The sequence below is a fragment of the Anguilla rostrata genome, chromosome 9 (assembly GCF_018555375.3).
Source record: "Anguilla rostrata isolate EN2019 chromosome 9, ASM1855537v3, whole genome shotgun sequence".
NCBI lineage: Eukaryota > Metazoa > Chordata > Actinopteri > Anguilliformes > Anguillidae > Anguilla > Anguilla rostrata.
Window position 1 is genome coordinate 36,048,950 of NC_057941.1, and position 22,517 is coordinate 36,071,466.

Here is a 22,517-nt window from a genome sequence, read left to right on the forward strand (position 1 = left end):
ATGAAGTGATTAGCAAAAACAGGATGAATTTATTTTGTCCTTCTAACATTTCAAACAACCTGTGTTTCACAATCTGTCTCGCAAATTATCTGGACCCTCAAGCACCTGCCAACACACTAGAGAAGGTTGCAGCAGACATGCACACACGCATCGGTTATACAATACAACAGAACATAGGGTTTAAAGATGTTTCAAGGTTTGAGGGTGCACTAGGGATTAAAATGGTTGTATTCTACAGATCGGGTTCAAACATATTGCAGAAATATCATACAAGCGACACACCACACAGTGGGACGGTGTTCTTGTATCTTCACGACGGTCATTATTATATGATACGGAATCTTAAGGCATTCCTAGGCGAGTCATATGTTTGTCAGTTTTGCTATGCAGGATTTAGTAATCGTCGAGACCACAGCTGTAAGTTCAGTTGTGATGTGTGCGATGACTCCGAAAGTTACAAGAAACCTAGAAAGCCAAAATATTGCAATGATTGTTCAAGGTATTGCAAATCAGGCTTTTGTATTGATAAAGACAAACGGTCTGTTTCCTCAGGTGAGTCAGGAGTGTTAGTGGCACCATGCGATGTTACAAAGTATTGTAAGAAATGTAACAGACACTACCATGTCAGTGTGAAAAACCCAAAAGCGCACAAATGTGTTATGGGGTGTTGTATTCATTGCTGGGAATATTTGTCACCAGATGCAGAACATAATTATTACATACAACCTACTGCTATTAACCCTCTGGGGTCTAAGGGTAAAATGAGGCAAACTGGTGATTGTGCGATGCTCTTACATTTGTGTAAATTTCATCAACTTTATATACAGTGATTCCAAAGTGTTTCATATCTTTGTTTTCAGCACAGACTCAGCTACAATACTATGGCAGCAGTAAGTAGGTCATAATTATGTGTGGATTGTAAACTGCTCTAAAAACACACAAACTGTAAACAGTAGTTTTGAACATGCACATGAATGTTGTAATAAAGCACACTGAACAATTGTGACTAAGACTTTTGGTCACTGAAATGTGTTCATCAAGGTCTTGGGTATCAAAAGATGACAAAATATTTTAGCAAATCCAATGAGAAATATAAAATAGATTGCTAAAAGTTAGTGTTGTGACTACTATTTTTCAACACCAGGTGAGAATGGGAGGGCAAATGGCCTTTCTGTAATGAATATGCATTGGGTAGGACGACCTGCCAGCTAAGTAGGCTATTCACACCTGGCCGCATGCCCCCCCACCACTAAGACAAAGACTCAGTGAGCCATTTAGAAGACAGAAACAAAGACATCTTTTGATTTTCAGAACATTTATTGAAGCAAACTATACGCATGGAAGATGAGATGAGACTGGTGTACTCTTGCAACGCTTGCGTGGCCTCTTAGCTAGTGGTGAACTAGGCCGTGTTTCCTGATCAGCATCTCTGTAAATATGATAAAAACAAAATTGTTAGGAAATGTGACATCAAATCAAACTTTATTTATATAGCACATTTCCTTCAACAGGTGAAAATTAAATGTGCTTTACAAAAAAGGGGCAAACCACTAACTAATGAAAACAAAACTTAGGAAATGTTACATCATATACAAACAAAGAACCAAACAAACACAACCAGACGCAGAGAGGTAGCCTATAATTTTGAGAAGCAATGGTTAGAATCGTTCGTAGTGTGGGAATTTACAAGCGCGCATATTAGTGAATATTCCTACATACACACAGAGAATGCAATACAGCACACATTTACAAATAATGCAAGCTATCAACCAAACAACATTAGCTAAACTAAATAAACATTGCTATTCCAGCTCAACTACACGCAACTCATCAATAACAATGCCTCAATCTGAAGTAGGCTAGGTCTGTTTAGCTAAGTGGTTATTATATTACTATTTCCCGAATTTACTTACAGTATGCTAATATCGATTGTGCGAGGACATCAGTTTTAGAATCATAGCGTCCTGCTGTATGGCTGTCTACAAGACACGTTTTCTCCCCAAAGACGTTAACCAACACAAAGCATATTCTAACATTTCCATTGAATGGTTCCATTGAATTTGTCAAGGAAACCAGAAATGTAGATATGCACCACGCTCTGACCCATGGTGAGATGATGGTGGCTAAATTATAAAATAAAAATTATGTTGACGGCTATTACAAAAAAGACGGGGAGAGAATAGCACTTGAATTTAATGGTTGTATGCATCATGGTCACGCGTGCTGTTATAACCCAAACCACACTCATCCGTTGTCCAAGATACCATATGGGGTTTTAAGAAAGCGTTTTAATGTCAAACTGGAAACTCTTACAAAGAGGTATGGGTTGAAGGTTGAAGTTATGTGGGAATGTGCGTGGAAGCGTGCTAAACAAAACAATCTGAGCGTTGTCGAATTTATGGCTACATACACACACCCGGCACGATTGAAACCTAGACAGAGCCTCTTTGGCGGTAGGACAAATGCTTACAAGCTGTACTACAAAGCTAAAGAGGGGGAGAAAATCAGGTATTTGGATTTCACAGGTTTATTCCCATACTGTTAGGCTAGGAAAAGCTACCCCATAGGACAACCTCAGATAATTTTCAAGGACTTTGAACCTGGAAAACTATTACGGCTTGGTCAAAGCAACGGTGCAACCGCCGCGAGGGCTACTCCACCCCGTCCTACCCTATCGTTGTAATGGGAAATTAATGTTCCCTCTCTGTCAAACATGCGCCGAACAGGAAAACAAGATTACACCCTGGCACCACAACGGGGAAGAAAGGTCGATTTCAGGATGCTGGGTTAGCATCGAGCTGATGAAAGCTGTTGAGAAGGGTTACGCTGTAGTCACTATAGACAAGGTTTGACATTTCCCCCAAAGCTCAGACACAAAACTTTTCTCCAGTACAAGCAAGAAGCTAACAGTTACCCAGAGCATGCAGTGTCAGAGGTCGACAAGAGAGCCTATATTGATGACTATTTTGAAAAGGAGAATATTAGGTTGAATCCTGATAAAATATGCGTGAATCAAGCTCATAGATCCATCAACAAACTTCTCCTCAACAGCCTCTGGGGTCGCTTCTCAATGAGGGAAAATTTACCCGTTGCAGAATGTTGAAAGACTCACAGTTTGTGCAATACATTTTTGGCAGTGAGTATGATGTCACTCACTTTTCGTTTGTCCCGGAAGATGTGGCGTTGATTCAGTGGCGTCATGCTGATGGATATGGTGGGGGCAAACTCGCGACATAAACGTGTTTCTCGGTGCTTTCACAACGGCGCTTGCACGATTGGAATTGTACAATCTTATGGATAAACTGGGTGATAGATTGTTGTACAGCGACACAGACAGCGTTGTCTTTGTTTCTAAGGATGGTGACTGGGAACCACCCCTAGGACCGTATCTAGGAGATCTGACGGATGAAATAGGCTGTGGGGATTCCATCACAGAATTTTGCTCGGGCAGTCCAAAGACATACGGGTATCGGACGGCACGTGGGAAAACGTGTATGAAAGCAAAGGGGATTACACTGAATGCCGAAAATTCAAAGGCGATCAAATTAGACACGCTGATTGGTCTTGTTGACCACTATGTTGTGAATAGAGACAGCAATCAACACATACAATCAACACTGACAACATTGTGAGGGACAAAAAGCAACTCACACTGAAAAACAAATCAGTCGTTAAGCGTTTTAAAGTTGTGTACAACAAACGCGTCCTACTATCTGATTTCTCGACATTGCCTTATGGGTACTGATAGCGGTATGGATAGGTCTATTCAGAGGTTGAGAGACGTCACAAATTTTGACTTTAGACTTCAACACCCTTGACGTTTTTTGTAAAGATGTTGATTGCCAATGCTAACAATGTAATTTCTGATAAAATTTAAAACATTGTGTACATTTATGACTGTTGGCAACCGCTTTACGACAAGTTAATGAAGATAAGAGACATCAAGTTCGTTGAAGGGATACCCGGCACTCTAGATGACGACGACCTCCTACCTGTGGCTAAGAATAATTTATAATTTTTTGACGATGTGATGAAAGACGCAAGTAATAACCATCTTGTTGAAAAGGTGTTTATGCAATATGTACATCACTGCAACCTCAGTGCCATCTACCTGGTACAGAATTTGTTTTTTCAGGGTAAAACTAGCAGAACAATCAGTTTGAATACTAATTACCTGATTTTGTTTAAGAACCCCAGAGACAATAATCAAATAAATGTACTGGCCAGGCAAATGTACCCTGGAAATACAAAGTATTTTATGGTATGTATTAAAAACGCCACAGAAAAGCCTTACGGATATCTCCTGATTGATTATAAAACTAAAACACCGGACGCATATCGTCTCAGAACAGATTTGCTTTCAGCGTATCCGGCTGTTTATGTCCAGAAAAAAGAGTTGAGACACCGATATGTCGGCTAGGATTCATAGGAACTTACCGCTTTTGAAACTTAATGCTAAACCTGCACAGAGACGACTCATTTTGCAGTCGGCATCAAATGAGTTAATACTGACCCTGTGCGAAGTGGCTTTTAAACCCTTAGCGCACAAGCCAAATCTTGCCAATTTAGGGGGTACCCTATTTAAATCTTTATAACTCCAGATGTGGACACCACAGAGACTTGAAAAATGGCTTAAATGAAGCAAGACATTTGTACAATTTACAATACTAACACAGATTAGTTTATATTCATAATTTTGGAAGAAATAAAGTGCCACAAATGCAATTGTTGTGACAAAAAATCAAAAATGAATTTGCACTTTTTAAGTTTGCAATGAAATACTGAGAGATTGCATATATACAGCAGGTTTAACTATACATGTGCTAGATCAAAAACTTCTTGACCACAAGTTCATAAAATCTAAGGGTGGATATGTAGAACTATAGATGTATGAAGCAAAAACTAAGCAGTGTACCCAGCGTCTCCAAATCTATCCAAAATGTCTAAATTATGCATTGCTGTAAATCACAACATATTCACGTATTTCACTACAAATCAACTGTTTTGACTCAAGAAAATCACTGTTGCATAATTTTCAAGTGGGAATTACAAGCTTTCTGTCAGTACAGTGGTCTAAAATATCTAGGGGTCCAGAAACATATCCACAATCTCTCCAAAATGGAATAAAAGCATATAAATGAGCCCATTATGAAGGTTTAAGATGAAACATTGCTATCAGATTAGAAAATAATGCAAAAATATTGTCACACAATGCGGTACAGTACCTAAATGTGCAATAATTAACTCTAGCATGTATTTCTATACTCTGTGCTCTCGTATGTTTTCTTGTATAGGGATGGGACATGAACATTTTCAACCGTCCACCACATTTTGGAACTGTCCCAACTCTTACGTCATCACTGTTGCATGCTTCACAAACACTACAGTCCTAACTGACGCTTACATTACAGTGTGAAATATCCACATTATATAATACCACAAACCTATTTAAAGACTCTCAATTTCACAAATAACGTATATAACCGAAGTATTTTGAGAAGTAATACTTACATAGCAATGAATGAAATCTTATCTATGTTCAGTAGATGGAGACAGAGACAGTAAATACATGATCCTGTTCTATTCGCTTCTGTTTTGCTCCAGAAAACGATGTCAGCTAGGTCTATCAGCAAACATATGGCTTAGCTATGCTCAGAAGTTCTCAATAATAATAATATTTTCCAAGAATTTACGAAAAATCGTTGACAACGCTTTGTTAGCAGCGTCTTTGTTTTACTGCTACCACAGAGAATGCGTAATTGAATGCGATGATAAGAACATTTTCGGTTACGCTGACCTATAACGCTATTCCAAAAGCAGAATTAGACATGTTATACATCGTTAGAAAGCTTATACTCTCACCTACTGAATAAATGAATTGTCAATCAAGCCAGACTGTAGTAAAAAGGGCGACGACGCCGTAAACAACAGGTGTGGTATTACGCACAGCTATTTTTGAAGATACCCAGGCGTCACAAATGCGCGTATATTTCCCGAACGGATTGTCCAAGACAATATATGACCACGCAGTCTCAAAAAGGACATCCCTACACGTAAAACCAACAGTAAGGTTGTATATTTATTCAATATTTAGTCCCAGATATTGACTGTAGAATGACATGTTATCATTTTTAAAAACTTTTTCTTGTTTATTTCGTTATTCAGTGAGCAGCGTTTTCACTGCTGTATAGGCATATTTTAGGGCTATTGTCGGGTTTATCTTGTTGCTGTGACGGAATGTGATTTTTTAGTGGTGAAAGAATATTTTTATGAAAGCAGGGAGGGGGTTCGTGTTAAATGAACGACCAGAGCGACACTGGTGGGGCTGCGAAACTCCGTTTTCGGCATAGTTGTCGTATATCGTCTACTAATGAAACTAAAACAACGCGTTTCTGTTTTTCACTCATACTTTGGTTGCAGTAGCACCGAATGTCTGAGTTCAGTAATCTCGGCACTCCGGCGTGCCGACCACTAGGGGCTTTGCGCTAAGAGGTTAATGTTCTCAGGGGTACCATACAAACTTACAAATTCACAATATAAAAATTTGGAAAAGAAGAAAACAGTGATAAAGTTTATTGCGGATAAAAAGATTGGTGTACGTAGGAAAAAACAAGCTATTAATCAAAGTGGGGGTTTCCTTCTCCCACTCTTAAGTGTGGCGGTTCCGTTTATCAGTAGTCTAATTGCATCACGACAGAGTTAATCTGATGGAGTATGCTGAGAATATGTAGTTAGTCCCCCAACGACAGTTGGATAGATTAAGGGATAACAATGCCCCCATACCTCTAAGACGGACTGCGGAAAACGGCTTGGATGCCTCTATAAAGAATGTTTTGAGTAGAGATGATTTGGAGAAAGCCAAACAATACACATCATTATTGCATAGATACTTGTCCTTGGTTAAGTAGGGGGAACTTAAAACTAATACTTTAACTCTGGCTGTACCGACACATTCTTTAAAGAATGATGCAGAGCAGACTACCAGGAACACGAGCCGTCACTGTCGATGTGGAGGGGGATAATGTGTTTAAAGAAGTTTTGAAAAACATGCCATTGAGAAACAGATAGAAAGCTCAATACATTTTAGATAAGATGTTTCAATCGAAAGACGTGGCTTCGTGGAATGAATCAGGCAAATTTATTTTAAATGGCACCGTTATTCCCGGTTCCCACATATTTGATTTAGTGAAAAGTGTTACAGCGCCACAAATGGCGAATGTTAGAACGGGGCCATTGGGTTGGCGCGAATTCCTAAGAGCTGTTGCGACGCTAAACATACCACTTTCTACAGTTCCAAACCGCTGTGTTAAATATGCAATCAATTCATTTAAAAACACTAGCGAATCTGGTTACGCGACACCCGCAAGAACCCCAGAAACTCCTATGTTTAGGTCTCCGATTTTGGACACAGCCTCCTGGCTCACCTTTTGAAATGTACTGTTACGAAATGTGTAGCATTTTCTGTCTTTTGTTTTTATTATTTATTTATTTATTTATTATTTTATTTATTTTTTACTGTGAAATGTGTTTTCATTTTCTTTCTATGAAATGTGTTTTTATTCTTTCTATGAAATGTGTCTTTATTCTCACTATGAAATGTGTTTTGTATATTTCAACATTGTTAATAAATGAAACTTTGACTTGTATAATTTTGTTTGTCTTGTTTATTCTCCATCATCCTCACAGTACATTAAAGTTTATGAACATTTTCCCCATCTGTACATGTTGAACACAGTTAAACATATTAGAATTACACACACAGGGTTGTAATGTTTTCACAAATTGCAAGCCTATGTTATCATTTTTAACCAAATTATCAGAATATTTAGACATTACATCTTCATAGTTTAATCCTCATGACATGTGATGGAGGAAAAAAACGCAGTGTTCACCACAAGTGATCGACATAAACCTGTTTGTTTGAAAATTGTAGTCTTGAACACGAAGTTCTTAAATACGTATAGATGGATGGTGGAAACAGTTTGTGGTTTGGCTTGTTTCCAAAACTGTCAAAAAAATACCCGATACGATCCTTGGTTATATAGATGGCTAGACAGTGTTCCCCGGGGAGATCCGAGCTGTGAGTATTAATTATTACTGATGAAGGTAGATTCTGCACAGGTCTTTCAGGCAACTGGTCACTCGCTAACACACCTAGAAAATGCGTATTTGCAGAAATTTTGTCCATAATGGCTGTTAGTTGAACAGTATTCATTGTCTCAGTAGTAATCCACCAGGACCTGTCTACGGTTTGATACTTCAATTATGCTATCAAATACAGCGTAAACTATCAGATTGATAGTATGTGGCAGTGGCTGTCTGAAGCGAGTTTCCAACCGTAGATTTCCAGCCTTAATTAGAGATAAATGTTGACCACATTCTTCGTCGGGTGTGAGGTTAAATGCATAGAGTGTGTAGCCGTTCAAAAAGTCTTCTCGGTCAATAGCTAGGGCTCTATTTTTAAGATGTCTTCCTGAGGCGAGTGCTAACTGGTAAAACTCATGTACAGCTGACCCCGTCAGATATTGGGGCTGCAGAGGTTTAGCTGGATATTGTTGTCCATCCACGTAGACTGCTAGGAATTCTAGATCATAGTGTTTGAATGCAAAAGGGTCCTTATCGTAAGCTCCCGTAAATGCATCATTGTCGACCATACCTATCACAATAGATTTGGGTAGTGTTCCTAAAAACAAATTCTCCTGATTGGAGACACGCGCCCCAGCAGGGATGGAAATTTTTTTTTAGATACACTCTTTCAATTGGATATTTTGCAGTAGCTGAGAGTAATGACTGAGTGTGACCTAGTCTTACAGCAGGGATACAGAAACTTTTTTAACAAATAAGGACTGTAAGAATGCTTATTTTGTATGCCTTGGCGTTTCTGCGCATTAGACAAAATTCCTTCTTTGATCGGATCATTCGTATTGTTATATCAACGCCATTTAACATCAATTTGTCTTGAAAAAAAATATCGCTGTGGATTGGTGTCAACAATTCCACCACCCTACTGGCATTTGTAAAAGTTGCTCTCTTTGTCAGACCATTATTATCGCCAGTGGGGTCTGCTGCATCCATATGTCTGGCTGTATCCCTGTAAAAAAGCCCCGCAGAGAAAAGTGATTCCAGGGTGTGTCTATCATCGTTCATTAAACATTCAATGATACTATGGTATGGGTAAGTGTTCGAGCTCTGTGAGACCAGTCTGTCGCCCAACGAAACATCAACCTGGGAAAAAATAGTAGCCCCAGGATAGTTTATCAACCCGACAGGCGCACCTTCGACGATGGCTGTCCAATCAGGTGTTGTGATTTTGAGTCGTATGTACAACAGCGTATTGTTTAGATCAATATAGTCTTCACCGTTCCCTGCGATGAAAAACTCCAACGGCGCTGTCAGATATTGCTGATATAGGTGGTACTTCTACATATGTGTTTTTTTCTATCGTTGTTTGTGTCAATGGAACTGTGAACAAGTCCAACTCTGACTTAACACACTCCTCTGACATATCATGTATCAGTGACATGGTTAGAATATGGTTTTAAAACCTTTTCCACCCGATGCACGACTATGTTGTTTACCTCTCAGTTTCTTTTTTGACACTGGCACATTCTTACGAACCGCTTTGCTTTTCTTTTCACATGGTTCGCGCCTCGCCCCCGGGGGTCTTTTCACAGATCTGCGTGACATCACAAGCAGGCCTGAACCTCCTTGGTTCTTGTTACCGGTTGAGGTTGTCATGACGTTACTGACCACTTCGCTAACAATGTTTTTAGCAGCGGTCTTGAGATGGGGTTTTGCAATGTTGAACCCTTTTTTCAATAGCGGCACGGCCATTCGAGAAAGTCCGTGAAAAATTCCACCGAGCCCTGACCCATACATTACAGTGCTGCCCGCATATCCGGGCAACAACCCACTGGCCTGGGTTTGATAATAAGTCACATAACGTTGCAGATCCCGAGCGTATGGGTTAAATGGTTTCATCGTTTTTAAAATCGGAGCTTTTGTCTCGCAGGCCTAAAATGAAGCTTTGCAATCACTTTGCCGTACTTGAATGGCATGTTGAAGTTTTGATCTGTTTTTACCTCTATAGCAATGTCACTGATGTGTGTTTTAGACATGGGTATGTAGTGAACCTTGTCATATCTAGTAGTGACAATCTCTTTGTCTTCCCCTGATATATGTACGCATCTCAACAACGGTACAAAGTGGTTGCCCACAATTTGAGGCTCAATTATATCGGTGTAAAATCTTCTCAACTTTGAAACTTTTATCCCTACCTACTTTGATTTTTTGCAACTCCTCCTCATAAAAACATCCGTCTATTATTTCCCCGTCATAATCTTTCAACTTGTAAACTGGCTGTGCCCGTGGAATGCGTTCTGATATGGTGAAAAACTTGTGCGTATAATTTTGCTCGTATCCCTTTGTAAAGGGACCCCTTACTTTGGAAATTCGCACAACATCGCCTGTATTATATTTAAACACAACATTCTTATCTTTTCCATCCTTCAGCCCGTACAAGGTTTTAAATACATTATTTTTGTTTTCTCGGGATACGTCCGTGGGTCTCATTTTGATACTCCGATGACAACTCTTGTTGTAGGAGGTAATTAAATCTTGCAAGACATCAATATATCGTTTGGAATTCACTGCTGTTAGATACCGCCACATTCTACCCTTAATAGTCCTATTGAAGCGTTCAACAACGCTAGCTTTTAGCTTGCTGCCTGTGGCAAAATGGTGAATATTGTATTTGACAGTTACATTCTGAAAATATTTGTTAAAAAACTCCTTTCCACAGTCAGTCTGCAGTTTTTGAGGTATTCTTCCTTCCTTCCTTCCGCTCCTGTTTTGTTTTTTAAAACACGTGTCCATGCATATTTGCTAAATACATATATACAAGTGAACATACATTTGAAGTTGTCATTTTCCTTTGTGTACATAGTCATATCAACCAGGTCAGCTTGAAATTGAATGTCGATACCGTGCACGATCACTCTGTTTCTCTGAAGATCTGTCATGATACCAGCTCACCAAATACCTGAACAAATGATGACATTATTTGCTTGATTCACATCTTTTATTTTCAAAAAGATTATAAACTCACATTGTGTCAAGGTAGTCTAAACATTTAACACACGTCAACATTTCTCTCAAGCTGGAAATCGACAAGTATTTCTACTACTTTACACACATTGACTTTTTTAGACAGCTTCGTTGCACAGACATCCGTTATGTATGTACAAAGACTAGTGATGTGTTCTATGCCAAAACCCCTTCGACACGACTCCATGGAGTCTAAAAGATCACTCACAGTCACATGACATGGTTTGACAGCATTTGCACACATGCGCAAAAGATCACCCCATTCTTTAGACATTTTCCTGGCTAACATCAATTGTTTATTAAGATTGTTCAATCGCTGAACATCCACCGCATTCTTAGTGTTAAAATTGTCAACCTCATCAGCTATAATTCTATATAACAATGCTGTTCATTCAAATTTTGCACGTTGTTTAACAAGATCTTTTGACAAACTGGTACAGCCGCAGACATTCCCCATATTGACACAACTTAATCGCTTTTTCCCCGCCAACAGTCCCGTGCGTCAAAAACAGCTTGTGCATCCTGTGGATCAACAAGTTTTTCCCTTATTTTCTTCAGTTTCTCACAAATTGTTCTTCTTCCAGCTCGTAGACAATAGCTTCCACAGAACCGCAGATTTTTTGCGGGTGTGGATGTAGTCCGTATGTGCCCAGAAGTTGTGTCAAGGCCTGTAGTAATTCTGGATTGAAAAGTCTCTGTTTTATTTCCTCAACGTTCGTTTGAAAAAAGTATGCGTTAGGTTCAAAGAGACATGCTGTAACTGGCTTGGGTGATCCACTTCACAGCCGAAACAACATTCCCGCAACTTTACACCAATGATGTGTTCTTATGTGACACCAACAGCTGCCTTATGAGTCTGAAGCCCAGCGGTGCTATACATCCAACCACGTCTTCTCCAGGGGTTGTAGAGGCGTCACTATCGTAACCTACGGCAATGTTGTTAGCGATTCAGTAGACTCAGACCTCTGTGTGTATGTCAAATTAATTTTCCCCAGATTTTCGCACCAATCGTCAAGCCATCCGTAGTCTTCAGGCATTGCAGCTTCATTTACCAACGCCATGGTTAGTCAGTGTGTCAACAAGTCTTTGACATGAACTGTCTTGGAGGTGTCGGCCTTTTTAATACTCGTAGAGAATGGGTGGTGATTGCAAATGGGCCACCTCACAGTCACACTTGAGGTCAGACTGACACGTCTGAAAAAGTTTTACTTTGATGTCTTGGTATCTATCCAAAACATTGCACCATTTGAACAACCTGTCTATCTTCTTGAAAACATCATGTAGAACAGGCATGTTTTTCCAAAGAAACATAACTTTCAGGTCGTGTATGATCTTCTCGACATCATTTTCTTTATGCCCCCTTATGAATGTGTATTCACCGCTGCACATATAAATGTAATCTAAATCTGTTTCTAAACAAACTCCACTCTTTAGCAGGGCATGAAATGTGAAACGTCATCTTCAAATGTTTCCCAGCCAGATTCAAAGGCGTATAGTTTCACAGATCGTGTAACTTTGTCAAAAACATATCCAGCAACACGTCCATCAGACAACATCCATTCGTATTCCTCAGCATCCTTAACATTAGATCATTGGATTTACATAAAATCGGATCAAACTCTCAGATTTTCTCTTTTTTGGCGCATCCACAATAGTATTGGAAATGGGTGTAAGAGGTACCCTCTTCACACTCTTTGTTGCCTCTAATGTTGCAATTTTAGTATCACAGACCTGGGCATTCCTAGTTCGAATCTGGGGCCACGCTCTACCAGTTAGCCAGCCCTTGGCTCATGAAATACTCCTATCTCCCCTTGAAACAATGACTGGGGGGAGGTGTCATAAATCTCTCACTGACAAACAGACCTGCCACTCAAACTGACTTTTCAATCAAACTGACCTGTCACTCAAACTGTCCTGTCACTCAAACTGACATGTCAATCAAACATATGGCGGTCAAAAACTGACCTGTCAATCAAACTGACTGGGGGGTCATAAATCAATAATTTTGACAGAAAGTATAGGATAAATACTACTATTCTTCCACGGCCATTTGGGCATATTATTTTACCGTTGTCAAGCAAAACTCTGGTTGTTAGTTCTATTTCGACCGTTGTTATTCAAAAACTCTGGCTGGCAGTTCTATTTGCACCGTTGTTAACCTCTGGCCGTTAATTCTATGAAAACAATGATTATACCAAGAAAAAAATAGTACCTTCTCGTTTTAGACCATAAAATCAGCACCAATTTTTGTCATTTCGTTAATTAAGAAAACTGCATGAAACCATAACTCAGTCAAATTAATCTCCATAGCACTGTCTTGCTTTTTAAAATGGTGTGGTCACGGAGTGTAGATGTAGTGTCTTTCTAAGACCCTTTGAAACCGGATTTGAATGTCAGCTAGCTTTATGATAGGTTCACCGTCACTTGTCACCTAGCCAATATTAAAATTCAGGGTTTTAGGTCAGAATGGTCTCACGGCATGCTTGTTATCCCAGCTAGCTAGCTAGCTAACTATTGAATTGTATTCATTACATTACATTACATTTATTTGGCAGACGCTTTTATCCAAAGCGACGTACAAAAGTGCATTTCATGGTCATAGACAACTGCTAAACACAGGTTCAGTAAGGTACAATACTTATTTTGTACAGCTATTTCTAGCCAAGAACACAGTTTAGTTCACACAGTGAACACTATTCAGACCTAACCTCTGCAAAGCCAACTAGGCAGAAGAATAAGCTACAGTATTAGGACAAATACAAATTACCAAAAAGTGCTGGGATGGGGCAACATGTAACAAGTGTCATGAAAAAAGGGGGGGAGGGGATATTTAGAGTGAAATATACAGCGTGGTGGTGGTTAGTCTAGGTATAGTCTGAAGAGATGAGTCTTCAGGCCACGGCGGAAGATGGGTAGTGAGGGGGAGGTTCGGAGAGGGACGGGGAGTTCGTTCCACCACTGGGGAGCTAGGGTGGAGAAGCTCTGTGATCCCTTTGGGCGGGTGGGAGGGGTTACAAGGCGCCCTGCTGACGCAGAGCGGAGTGGTCGTGCAGGCATAGAATCGACATAGACATAGAATCGAGCCATGTCCTGCAAGTAGATGGGGGCTGTCCTGTTGGCAGCAGTGTAGGCAAGGGTCAGGGCTTTGAACCGGATCCTGGCAGCGACCGGTAGCCAGTGGAGCGATCGCAGCAGAGGAGTGACGTGGGAGAATTAGGAAGGTTGTAGATGAGTCGGGCAGCGGCATTCTGAATCATCTGTAGTGGCTGAATGGCACAAGCTGGCAGGCTTGCAAGGAGAGAGTTGCAGTAATCGAGGCGAGAGGTCACCGTAGCCTGGACGAGCAGCTGGGTGGAGTGCGTCGTCAGGTATGGTCGAATCCTTCTGATGTTGTACAGAAGGAATCTGCAGGACCGTGATGTTGCCTTGATGTGCTCCTTGAGGTCCAGTTGGTCATCCAGGACCACCTCCGAGCTCTTGGCAGAGGTGAGAGGCAGTCACTGTGGTGCCATCATCCTCCTTTTTTTCAGCACCGCTGGGGTAGCTTCGCTTCAATTTTTCAACTGTCTGTACACCACTCCGAGCCGTTTACACGAGTTGGCTACTGTCTTCCTGAATCATTTCCGCAGATGCGCAGTAAGCTCATGGAATAGTCCAATGTAGTGGGGGCTGAGGGGGGGCCCCTGAGACACTCATGAATTAGGCATTCTGATGCCATTTTAGCATATGGATTTTTAGAAAGACATAATTAATTAGCGACTGCTTTTTCTGAAGGTGTGTTTTGGATTGTAACAGTGTGTTGACAGAACTTACAGAACAGTTTCTCCCGACTCATAAAAATCATTGGGGTACTGTTCGGCTCTGAATTTAGCACTTAGTATCAGATTTCTCAACTTTTTGGCTGTCTCGGATGGTCTCTTCGACATTTTCTCCTGTTTATTTTTGTCTGGACCGCAACAGTGGGGCCAGCCTTATAAATGCGAATGTCTGTGACTGAGTGATGAAGTTACACCATCGGTTGGCCGAGTTATGAAGTTACACCATTGGTTGGCTGGTCCAGCCATATACTAGGTTTTGACCTGGTCTTGTTCTAGGTTCATTGATGTGTTGAACGCAGTCGCGCACACATACAAAACCCCGCCACACACACAACTCCCCAAAACGAGGAAATGTTTCTCTTCATCATTTTATTTAAGCAATATCACACGAGAGGGAGTGCTGTTATAAGGTTTACAATAATTTATAATGGTTCTTGATGAATTTAATCAGAAACCTAAATTCCATGAGATTTCGCGTTTTACCGTTAATTCCATTTTTATGACTGGATTCCGCGATTCCCTAGAAATATGTTCTCAAGTGATAATGAGAGCATCTGCTTGCATGTGTGCAAAAATCTAATTGACATTCCTCAAGATGCTTCACAAAGAACAGAAGAGAAAAAAGTGGCATTTGGTCTCACTTTGAGCAGATTTCAGAACTTGGCGACACTGGGCTAACATGCTTGAGCAGCATTGAAATTATGCAAAATCATGTGATATGAACACTCAACGGCGATTGACTGATGAGCAGTGTAGCAGGTGTGTTATCCTCTCAGCGCATTTGAAGTTGTCCGCTCTCTACTACCCCATCATATGACACTTTCCTGTGATTTGAATTCAGGGCACAGTATTTGCTCCTGAAGCCCACTTCAAACCCATTTGCACCTATAGTTTTGGTAGTGCAAAGGTTTAAATATAAAAAGAACACCCCCCCCCCCCCACTAACTTTGTCATTTAAGCATGTAAATACATTTTTTGCTACGTTCAACTGCTTAGCAGTTTTTTTTAGTTTTGCTCATCCCTACTCTTCACATTTGACTTTTTGAATCAAGTAATGCTTTTACTGCAAATAAGATGCAACAGGTTCCCCTGAATTTTCTATAAATGTGTACTGATCAGTCCAATCAGATTGAAACATACAATGCTTGTTTCTTTCTTTTTGCCACTTTGCTAGCTTGCGTGAAAGCTAGCCAAGTTAATGTTACGGTTAAGCAGGAAACGATGCAGGTCAACAAATTAATTTTAGCTTTTCTCACTTTTTTGTCTGTCTAATGAATATTAGGCTGTGTTTGTTTTGTGAAACACTTCTTGTGGTAATGTAATGTAATTTACTAAGTGCCATATGAAGATCCAAGTATGGCTCCTGACCACGACCCTAAAGGAATGCCATCTAAAAGATGGAAGGAAGAGACATGCAGGCAACCATACCACAGTTTGCCATTCTGCTGTCCTATAAGTTTCAATGCAATAAGCTTTGGGCCTGAAGTAAATTCAGCCTGAAATTAATTCCCTGTGAATTTTAATTAAAACACTTCTGATCCATACATTTACAAACAACTGCTCAACCCACCCAGCAACCCCCATCTCCCTCCTCCCAAATTACTGGTTTTTTGCATTTTTCTTGACTAATAAGGCACAGTTGAAAATGTCAAAACATATGCGAAGCTAAAGAAAGAGAGGCTGAATATTCTGCAAATTTTCACATTCATCTAAAAATGAATGTGAAAATTGCCACGCACTCTCCATGGGAACACTCTTTCTCCAGGAAAAACAGAGCAGAATGCATGAGAGGAGCTAGGAGCTAGGAGACTGTTCCCATTAAAGATTCATGCAAATGGAATGGAAGCAGTGCAATATCTACTGTGCTGGAAGCAAGGAGTCGAAGCCTTGTGACAGTTGTGGAATGTGATGGCGTCTGCATCTGAGTGCCCTTGATTTGCTGTGTTTCCTTGCCGTATGCTGTGGATGCCAGGAGTGTACTTCTCACTCCGGCTTGTTGAAGGAACAGAGGCGGTGGCCATTAAGAGGAGGGAGGTCTCTTGCTGCTTTATTCGGGCTATGCCTCAGTAGCTTCAATGTAATATGTACAGGAACTAAATGACAGTTAAGTAATAATTCTTATTCTGGCCCCTGTACGCACACACTCACACACACACACACACACACAAATGTATACATAAATAATATATGAGCTGAATATTGAACAGATTAATATATGTAAATGGGTATTGTTATTGTTATGATTTTCTGTGCCACTTTCTTATGTACACTCAGTCATCAGTGTTTGGATTATCACACAAAAATGATTTATTTTCATAGAATCATTTGTCTATATAATATACATAGGATTGCTCCCTGTAAAATCAGCTAAATTCAAGGAAAAAGATCATTAACAATTATACTGATGTTCAAAATTTAAACATGACTCATTAGTGGATGACTTGTCTTAGGTTTCGACTTTTGGCTTTAAAAAATAGGTCATAAATTTGAATTTGATATCTTGAACCTAGCTGCTATACATTTATATGTAATACCTCCTTGGTGATGTAATGTATGTATCATTTTCAACTCAAATGGTGTATGTATCACCCCAATTACCTACTTAAGAATATCCTCATACAGCAATTAATAAGATGAATCTGACCTCTATCCAAAATCTAAATCAAAAATCAAAATGTTCTTTATTTCTAACTTTAAACGAACTGTAGTCAAATAAAATACACTATTATACAAATATGGATATGCAACTAATGTTAACCCCTTAGCGCACATGCCAAATCTGGCCAATTCTTGCCCATTTAGGGGGTACCCTATTTAAAGCTTTATAGATGTGAACACCACAGAGACTTGAAAAATGGCTTAAATGAAGCAATACATTTGTACCATTTATAGTACTAACTTAGATTAGTTTATATTCATAATTATTCACAACATATTGAAAGAAATAAAGTGCCACAAATGCAATTGTGTAGACAAAAAATGAAAAATGAATTTGTACTTTTTTAGTTTGCAATGAAATACTGAGAGATTGCATATATACAGCAGGTTAGACTATGTCCTGGATCAAAAATGTCTTGACCACAAGTTCATAAAATATAAGGGTGGATACGTAGAACTGCTATAGATTTATGAAGCAAAAACTAACCAGTGTATCCGGCGTCTCCAAATCTATCCAAAATGTCTAAATTATGCATTGCTGTTAAACACAACACAATCATGTATTTATCTACAAATCAACTGTTTTGAATAAAGAAACTCACTTTAACATCATTTTCAAGTGGGAATTACAAGCCTTCCATCAGCATAGTGGTCTAAAATATCTAGGGGTCCAGAAACATATCCAAAATCTCTCCAAAAATGAATAAAATGCTTTTTGTCCATTATAAAGCATATAAATGAGCCCCTTATGAAGGTTTAAGATGAAACATTGCTGTCGGATTAAAAAATAAAGCAAAAATATTGTCTCACAATACAGTACACTACCTAAATATGTAATAATTAACTCTTGTATGTATTTCCCTACTCTGTATTCAATTTTCAACCGTCCACCACGTTTTGGCAATGTTCCAACTCTCACGTCATCACTGTTGCATGCATCACAAAAACTATTACACTACTAACTAACACTTAATTACAATGTGAAATGTCCACATTATATAATACCACTAACCTATTTAAAGACACTCAATTTCAAAAATAACGTATATAACCGAAATATTTTGAGCAGTACTACTTACATAGCAATGATGAAATCTTATCTGTGTTCAGTAGATGGATACAGAGACAGTAAATCAATGATACTGTTTTATCCGCTTCTGTTTTACTCCAGAAAACGATGTCAGCTAGGTCTATCAGCAAACATTTGGCTTAGCTATGCTCAGAAGTCCTCAATAATAATAGTATTTCCAAGAAATTTTGACCACATTTCGTTAGGTGCAGCTTATACTCTACTAAACAATGTTTCGTCAGGTGCAGTGACTTTTACTGCTACCACAGAGTGAATGCGATGATGAGAAAACTTCCGGTTACGCTGAGATATAAAACGCTATTTTTTTTTTATACGCCAGACCGTATAAAAAGGGCGACAATGCCGTAAACAACACGTGTGGTATTAGGCAAATGCGCATATATTTCGCAAACGGATTGTCCAAGGCAATATATGACCACTCAGTCTCAAAAGGGATATACAGCCTATGCATAAACCAATGGTAAGGTTGTATATTTATTCAATATTTAGTCCTAGATTTTGACTGTAGAATGACATGGTATAATTTTTGAAAACTTTGTCTTGTTTATTTCGTTATTCAGTGAGCAGCGTTTTCACTGCTGTATTGGCTTATCTTATTGCTATTGTCAGGTTTATCTCATTGCTATGACGGAATACGATTTTTGAGTGGTGAAAGAATATTTTTATGAATGCCCAGATAGACAATATTGTCCATTATGTCATGGGTGGGGGTTGTAGTTGCAGATGAGACTGCAGGGAGGGGGTGCTTGTTAAATGAACGACCAGAGTGATAATGGTGGCGCTGCGAAACTCCGTATTTGGCATAGTTGTCCTGTATCGTCTACATCTTTCTGTTTTTTTCCCCCCAAATTTATTTATTTTTATTAACTGAAGTAAAAATTGTACAATAATATATGGCAAGTGATACATCATCAGTAGTAGGCTCTTTAGAAAATGGAGCACACAATGTAAACATAATTATAATCTAATAAAAGACTAAAATAAAATAGCTAAGGGGTCTCTTCTAATAATTCTAAGGCATCAATAATGTTCAGTAGTTTTTTGCAGTTTTCTTTTTCATATACTTCAGTGATTTGCAGTACAGTGCTAGTTCTCTCATAAAAACCACCAATAAGGGTTGGGTCTTAATGCATTTACATTTCTGAATAAAAAATATACCTAAAATAAAGTATTCAACAGAAGTTCAGTTTTATTATCCTCCATTATGATTCCAAACGTAATATAATTTCTGATAAAATGGGAGAAAGAAAAGATTTTGATTCTAGCCAATCATACATATCACACCAGAAAGTATTGCCATAAAGACAGAAGAAAAATAAGTGATCCGTAGTTTCTATTTCTGCATCACAGAATATACAGCTATTGTGATCAAAGTTGAACTTTTGTCTAAGGAGTTCTCCTGAAGGATATATATCATTAAATACTTTGAAGTGAAGCTCTTTTGCTTTTTGAGGTAAAGGTAAGCTTAAGAAGTTAATATGTAATTTAGTAAATGGGTGACAGACCAAATCTTTTTCTCCATCCAGTCACTGAAAAATTAAGACCTATTTCTAAAAATAATGAATCTGCAATTCCAGATGGGAACATCGTGCGGTGTGAAATTGTGTTTGTACAATAGTTTCCAATATAACATTACCCTAACCCTAACCCTAATTTTACAGGTAATTTTTGAACAAAAAAGTCATAACATAAAAGAAAATCAATACCACCAATCTTTTTAAAAATTTCCCTGGGAACACAATACCAAAAGCTGTTGTTATTTACTAGAAAGGATCTTAACCATTTGATCTTTAAAGTTCCATTTATACAGTCAAAGTCAATGGCCTGTAGACCACCATCTTCATAGTCTTTTACCATGGTTGCTTTCTTTAAATAATGAAACTTTCTTTTCCAAATGTAGTCAAAGTTTAACTTGTTGATGGTCTTTACCGCTTTGTTAGATATGGAAAGAGAATAAGCTGTATAAATGCACCTTGATAGACTTTCCATCTTTGTTATATAAATGCGACCAAAAAGAGAAAGATCTGTCTAATCTTAATTTGCATTCATCCATTTTGTTCCATATATTCAAAGTTTCACTTAATTTAGTCTCCTTTGTAATATGCACACCCGTAGTTTTAATGGGGATACCATATGCTGCCACAAGATGGCTGTCGTGTATAGCTAATAATTCATACTTTCCCAGGTTCAGTTGTAAACCAGATGCTTTGGAAAATAAATCTATAATCTGAATAGCCTTTGGAACCTGCTCAACATTTTTCAAAAACAAAGTTGTGTTGTCTGCCAGTTGGCTTATGACTGTTTGGTTCTCAAAGACACTAAATTGCTCAATATCTGAATTTTTGATAAGAATTGAGAGCATTTCAGCTGCAACTAAGAAGAGTGATGGTGAAATTGGGCAGCCCTGCTTTATACCTCTGTTAATTGTAAAACGAAGGGAAGTACCACCTGATAAAGATATTAAGCTGTTAGTGTCATGATAAAAGCATTTGATTACATTCCTGAAATTCTCTCCAAAACCACAGAGTTCCAATGCCTTGAAAATAAAAGTATGTTCTACCATGACGAAAGCGTTATAAAAATCAAGAAAAATAATAAAGCCATCATCATTTATAGAATCACTATACTCAAGCAAGTCTAGGACTAGGCACACATTGTTATGTATTGATCTCCCTCTCATAAATCCCGACTGTCACTTATTATTTGAGAAAGCCCTTCGAGACGATTTAAAAATATGTGTGTTAGCAGTTTGTAATCATTGTTGAGCAGCGTTATTGGTCGCCAATAATCCAATATTTTGGGATCTTTACCTGGTTTTGGAATAAGAATATTAAACCTTGCCTCATAGTCTGTGGAAGTGATACATTTTCTATAGTTTCTTTTAGTGTTTCAAATAAAAGTACTTTGATATGTTCCCAAAAATATTTATAAAATTTTTCTGTAAGGCCATGTAAGAGGGGAGTCAAACTGGGACCCAGAAAAGGCTGGCATTTGAACGAGCCTGCAGGCTGGGACTCATCCTATACTTCAAAGAACCCGAGAGCCATGTGGTAAAACAATAAGTTACTCGGACTTCCTCTGGATGAGCAGGCCATTTGGCTCTCTGGGCTGTTACCCTCTGGACAAGACTGAGATGGGGGGAACTGGACTGGTTGTTTATGGTTGTGTGAGCAAGCCGTTGGCTCTCTGGAATGTTGCCATCTGGACACAACTAAGATAAGGGGAACTAGTCTCTTTGTCTAGGGTTGTGGGTGTGTGTGTGTTGGGACCATTAAGGGTGAAAAGATCATCAGGTCTCTGGCCAAATGGTGGGGCAACTGCGCGGGACAGTACCACAGTGCCCTTATGTGGGCCCCACTGCCATTACACTTTTTATTTCTTTTCTGGATCTGGACTCTAAACCATCTGTTTATCATATTCAAAAACCCCGTAAAACCTTACAAACCATGCACATGTTTTCATTATATTACTGTATTATGTCTTATGTAGTAATAACATGGATTGCATGTAAAATGGTTCAACAAAAGGGTATTTTCATGACAACTGCACCATAATATTACATCCCCTGGACATGTTTGGTATGGGCGTATTCAGGGAAATTAAAGAAATTGAATGAAATATGTTTCATACCAAATAACATTTAATAAAACATAGTTTCAGAAACTCAGGGAAAAACTATCACAATGGAATGTCCTCTCTGGTAATCATCTCATTTTCCCAATTTCCCCACTAATTGTTTTAACAGCAGCCTCCAAATGGTGGGGGCCGAAATTCCAGATTTTATCATTAGTCCAGGTTAATTTATGGCAATGCCGCCTAGACCAAACGCGGGATTTGGCTTAAAA